We start from the raw sequence: 6,555 nt of genomic DNA, 5'->3' as shown, positions 1-6,555 counted from the left end.
TGATTCTAAGCAACACAAGCAAAGGAAGTTTCAAGTTTGTTTTGTTTTTAAGTGTCATTGGCCCTAGGGCTGGTATTTGATAGCACCTGAATGTCTAGGGCTGACCAGTTCTTTCTGGCTCACTCCACCCCTGCAGAGCCCTAGGAAACCCGTGCAACTTCCTCATTGCCAATGAAGCAAGGCAGGTTGTAGTGCCCGCCTCTTATGGAGTGAACACTGCTGTTCTTTCTACTTCATGGAAAGGTCTTGCAAAACATTGGTTCTGTCTTCTTGCATGAATCATAGACTAAAGAATGAAGAAACACTTCTGAGTAACAAACAAGGAAAAAAGAAAAGAAAGCAAGCTGTGATGATGTGTTCTTGGAACACAACTCCAAGTCAGTTTACATGAGCAAAATCAACGTGTTGATCTTTGTGTAGGGTTTGCTGCTAAAGGACCAAAAACAAAAAACAACAACAAAACAAAACAAAAAACCACTCTCCTTTTCCTTTTTTTCTGAGTAAAAAGATAATAGAAACTCATATAAAAATCAAATAATGAAATTGGATCCCAAGAAGAGGACAGTGTAAGCAACTTAAAGCATATTTTTCCAAACTTGTGTCTTATTAAACTAAAAGATGGATCGACATACATGGGCACAGTATAGATGTTCTTTTCTACTCCACGTTTTCTTACCCATCCACATGACAGACAGCTTTATCCACGATGGTGGATGAAAATCTAGAACACTGCTATTAGTAGTTGCATTCTGTCATAAAAATGAAGCAGGACTTATTAGTCAATCTTACTGAAGGATGTTTAAGTTGCTTCTGAATTTTTGTTTCTATAAAAAAAAAATGCCAGGATAAACATTCTTATATATTCATTATTGTGCATTTGTCCAGTTACCTCCCAGGAATAAGTTTCTGAGAGAAGAATGACTGAGTCAAAAACTATCAGCATATTAAATGTTAATGTATATTGCCAAATTGCCCTGCAGAAATGGGGCATCAGGTCCCACTATCCCAGAATTGTACAAGAGAACCCGTTTCTCCACATCTAACCAGTGTTGGTTATTGTCAGTCTTTTCACCTGTTTTCCAATCTGATAAGTAACAAATAATATGTACTTGTTTTAATTGCATTTCTTTGATTTCAGTGAGATGTTAAATTATTGTTATCAATGCAAATACACTACTAGCAATGATGATTGCTAATGTGCATTGAAAAATATCTCTGCACCAGGTACTTTACTAAGCCCTTTACAGAATTATTTTCTTTAATCCTCACAATAACACCTCAAGGCAGGGAAAATAAGTATCTCTATTTTACAGACAAAAACAAAGGCTTAGAGAGGTTAATTTGCTGAGGGTCATGGAGATAGTAGTGAATCCAGAACTCAGTCAAGGTAGATCCGTCCCCAAAGCCCACATTGTGTAGCAAGGCATTATCCTTCCATTTATTTCCATACACACACTCACTAATTCTGTGCTTCCTCTACGTATGCTTCCATAGGTGAGTTTTATGTCTTTATGACCTTTGCTCATTTTCTTCAATTGGAGTGCTTATGCTTTTCTTATTAATTACCAATAACTTTTGGATATTAAGAATATTGTCATTTTTAAATCTACCCTTTTCTCTATGAAATGTAATTATACCCAATTTACAACTTTCACTTCTGTTTGTGATTAGTGCAACGATGTGAGTAATGACTTCGATAAGCCCTGAAGCCTGATGTCGTACTCCTCAGGTATAGGTGAGCGCAAGAAGCTTAAGCAAGCAGATGGGGTTAGATTTTGCTGGCAGTGCAGCCAGGGACATTAAGAGGGTTGGTTAAAAGTGCACACGGCCGTGGGAATGGGGGAAGAAGTGACAGAGGAAGCTAGCAGACAGGGCTGCACAGCTCTGATTTCCCCTTCTGTAAGCCTCATAGGAAGGGGGTCTCTTTCTCAGTTTGTCTCACCTTGCAGGAATTTTTCTGACACTTTCCCTTACTTCTGCCACCATATCCCAAGAACAGGAGTTTTGTCACACAGTACAGTTTTAGGGCTGCAAAATCTCTTCTTTTCATTCCAAAATTTGAATTAACCCTTTATCAAAGCAAAGATTAAATTTTGGCCACAAACCATCTTCCCTAAAACAGGACAGGTGCCAAGGGGGAGATGGGGGATCGGGACCCAGCTTGGGTCCCACCAGGCCCTGACTGGCAGTGTGGCCATAAGGAATTTGTTTTTTCCACTCCCTGGTTTTGGTTTTCTTTCTAGCAGAATGGGGATGACACAGCCATGTCACAGATGGCTTTGAAATTATATAAGGAAATGTTTACCAAGTGCCAATGCTTGTGTGACTCTGAGTGTTTAGAAGCTGGGCCTCTGCCTCCACCGGTGTCCTTAGAGATGTGCCCAAAGTCCTCTAGGGCTTTCGTTGGAGAAATGTAAAACATTGCTAGGACTCAGCTGCCCTGCTATTAAATTAGCACTTCAGCTGATGTGTCTCCAAGATTGTCCCAAGAGACAAACAGCAGGACAGCAAGACATTTCCTCGCTCCAGTTGGCCTCCTTCTCCTCTGTGTGGACACCAAAGCCCTTCACCTGCTGATCCACAATTCCTTGCCTCAGTGACTATTCTTGAAACGTTCATGGTCCCCAAAGCCTCTATCTTTGGCTTGGATTATACAGGATATAGTTATACTATGGAGTTATAGTATAAATGAAGCAATACCAGGATTCATTCAGAGAAGATTCCCCAGAACGTCAGAACTGATTGGAAGTAATAGATGAGAAAGGCAATCCTCTTAATTTCCTACAAAGACCAAAACAATCCCTCCTTTGCTGATGCCGGCTGGTGAGTTCCCAGCCATCCCTCTCCACCCCCAGCATGCCCCTCCTTTGGCCTTGGGGAGGTTTATTGTCTTAGCACCCTTCGTTTGTAGAGCAATGTAGATTGAGAGGAAATGGAGCTATGCGCATGAAGCCCCACTCTTTGCCAAGCACTGTAAACACACCTTATCCTCACAGCAGCCCAATAAGATCCCTATCATCACCTACTTAACAAAAACAAGAAGCCAAGATCCAGAAATGTGAACAGTTCCCAAAGCCACATAACTGGCCAATGACCAAAGTGCACCTCCAGCCCGGGGGCATGTGCCTCCAACACCCCCTCCCCCCGCCCCCGTCACCCCACCATGCACTCATCCTTACAAAGCACTTTCAGTGTTTTCTTCTTGGTCTGCCCCCAAATCCTTCAAAGTAGCACAGCTCCCTTCCCATTGTCTCCATTTACTGATGTGGGGTTGAAAGAAGCTGCAGAATGGATTCTCACCCTCACCGAGTGGCATGTGGTGCCTCTGGAGCCAGGACTCCAGGCATGGGCCTGCACTCCACCCAGGCAGCCTCCTACAGCCCGGCCCAGGGTGGAGGGCACCCACCTGAGAGCTCCAAAGTCCTCCATTGAAGGAAGACAAAAATATTTACCTTGCTTCTGTGATCAAAAATATTCTACTTAGAAATATGGATATTTCAACAAGATCTAAGTCAACATTGACCAACGCACTGGGGAATCCTGACTTCAGTGACCTCGGACCCCCAACCCTCCTCACCAAGAAGATCAATTAGCTTCAGCAAGAAGGTACTGCTGTACAGGCCTTCAGCCTCAGCTGGAGGTCATCTCCACAGCTCCTTTTACTTGTAAAAGTTTATCAGTACAACCAGCCCCTGAGGGCCACAGAGTTAGAGGTAAAACCAAGCACAGCTCTGAAGGAGGAAGTATCAAACTGCAGCCAAAACAAATGCTGCCTGAGATGAGGGATTAGAATAAAACTACAAGAAGAGCTGGCACAATAAACACATTTATGCTGCATTATTCAAGGGCATGAGGTATGAAGGGCAGCTCACCTTGGAGAATGCAACAGTCTGGTCAGCTCGCAGCCATTTTAAGCTGCGTTCAATGAGGTGTCATTAAGACTTTGGAACATTCTTACTGGCATCATAGACTTTCTGAACTCAAAAGGATCTTTGAGATAATCCAGTCCCATCCTCATATCTAAGAGTTGATAGAACTAGTGTCCAAATAAGTTCAGTGGCTTATTCAAAGTTATCTAGCTGGTGAGTAACAAAAAAGTGACCAGAAGTCAGGTGCAGAGCTTCAATAACATCAACACAGATGGTCAAGTCCTCAAAGACACTGTTTATGTGCATATACGCAGGCACATGTATACACATGCATATGTGCACACAGACACATACATATGTGATGCAAATGTAAGCACACATGCACATACATACATGCACACACATATACTCACATACACACTTCACTCAGACTCCACACAGACTCTTATCAAGCCTTTCTGGGCATCCAAGCAGGATATAACTTGGGTAACTTGGCTAAGCATGCAGCTGACTGAGAGGCACACTGCACTGGGAGGGACCTTGCTTACCATTAGCTTTATATTTATGCCTGTTGTTCCTTAACAGCCAGGTCAATAACAGTACTGACCTAGTGGACCATACTAGGTTTCCCAAACAACTGTGTGGGAAAAATGTTGACCAAGGGCTCTGAATGGTACCTGATTGCCTCACAGATTCTCATTCATGTCCTAGATGGGATGTGTCATTTCTTACAAGGCAGGGAACAAATGCAGTGCAAGGAGCAGGGCTTCCGTGGTCAGACCACCCTGGGCCGGGACCTCTACTCTGCTCTTAACTCTGGGCAGCTTGCCCACCCTTGCTTGGCTGTGGCACCCATGTATACCTGAGTTGTTGTCAGGAGTGAATGAGGTGATGGCACTGGCTGCCCAATTCCCAGCAAATATGAAGTGCTCACGAACAGAAAGGCAATCTGGGGTGCAATTTGCATGTCACAGAGAAACACATCAGCCTACCTCTTCTTTTCCAAAAATCCAGGTCTACAGTTTCCTCCCTGAGGGTGAGTTTTGTAATCCTGTAGCACCAGGATGTGTCAGCTGTGGCCTGGAGTCAGAGCTCCATGAACTTCCGAAGAAGGAAAGTTTCTCCAAAACCCCTTCAAAAGTCACCTAATCAGGAAGTCTCTGCAAAGGGATTTGGAACTGACTTGGATGGGTCCTTTCCTGGTAGACACTTGATCTTCACTCTGTTACTCTCCACTTGTTGCTAAATTCCTTTCTAAGCATCTCAAGTCATTTCATCTAGGTCTGCTATCCCCAAGTCCATCACGATGGCCTGGGGAACGGTAATTACTCTTGTCAGCTGAGACAGCATGTTCACCCAGTAGGAACTCAAGAACCTGCTGCCAGCATATCTTTCCTTCCACCCTACCCTAACCATGAGGTGAGGCCCTGACATTCTTTAAGGGATTCTGCTGAAGTCACAGTTTCCCAGAAGCTCAATTTGATGCTGGGGAGAGGAGTGGGATGATCATCCCCTCCCACATCACACATGCTGGGCAGGAGCTGCTCTTCAGGGGCCAAGTGTGTGAGTCTCTGCCTTGTTTCTCCTGATGGAGATGGCCTGATCCAAGGACAAACTCAGACCCCCTGAGGGTCTCACACACCTGTCATGTGCCTGGTGAAAAAGCTCATTGCCATGGTCAGATCTCAGAGCTAAGAATTTTAGAAGCTAAAGTGGTAGAGAGCCAGGGGAAAGAGCCATGTCAACTGAGGTGAGAAGGTTCCTGCCAGAAAGGGTTAGTGTCAAAAAAACTCTGAACCCATTGCCCTCACTGTTCACACACACACACCCTTTGCTGATGTGAAATGGCAAAATGGCTAGATCAGACATTTGGCCTAGACTGAGCATCTTCAGTCTCAAACCACACACACCATGGAAGCAGCCTCTGGTGTGAGCATGTCACACACAGTTCATTGACTTGTTGAGCCTCCCCACAGGAAAAATATAGAAAACTGCCAAGGATTCAGCACCCAACAACATATGGCTCCCATAAATCACGTTCTTATTCTCTAAAATCTTCATTATTTATTGAGCAATGGTCCTAAGAAGATTTTTTCAGGAAATTAAATTCATATTGAATTTAATCCTGGCTACAATTCTTATTTCACCAGTGAGGAAACAGCTACTGGGAGATGAAGTAGCTTGAGAAGATTACACAGCTAGAAAGAGATAGAAGACTTTAAGAGACCACAAAGCTATAGTAACCAAAACAGCAAGGTACTGGCATAAAAACAGATTCATACACTAATAGAACAAAATAGATAGCACAAAATTAAATCTCCGCATTTACAGTCAACTGATTTTCAACAAAGATGTCAACAGCACTCACTGGGAAGAGGACAGTCTCTTCAATAAAAGGTGCTGGAAAAACTAGATATTTATATGCAGAACAATGAAACCAGATATCTATCTCTCACCATATACAAAAGTCAACTCAAAATGGATTAAAAGTTGAAATGTAAGACATGAAACTACTAGAAAAACAATATGGGGAAAATTCTTCATGACACTGGAGTGGGCAAAGATTTTTTGGAAAAGACTTCAAAAGCACAGGCAACAAAAGGAAAAACACACAAGTGGGATCACATCAAACTAAAAAGTTTCCATACAACAAAGGAAACAATCAACACAGTGAAGAGACAACCTA

The sequence above is a fragment of the Piliocolobus tephrosceles genome, chromosome 5, assembly GCF_002776525.5.
Source record: "Piliocolobus tephrosceles isolate RC106 chromosome 5, ASM277652v3, whole genome shotgun sequence".
Lineage (NCBI taxonomy): Eukaryota > Metazoa > Chordata > Mammalia > Primates > Cercopithecidae > Piliocolobus > Piliocolobus tephrosceles.
The sequence above is the reverse complement of the archived record's forward strand: the minus strand, read 5'-3'. Positions refer to the sequence as shown.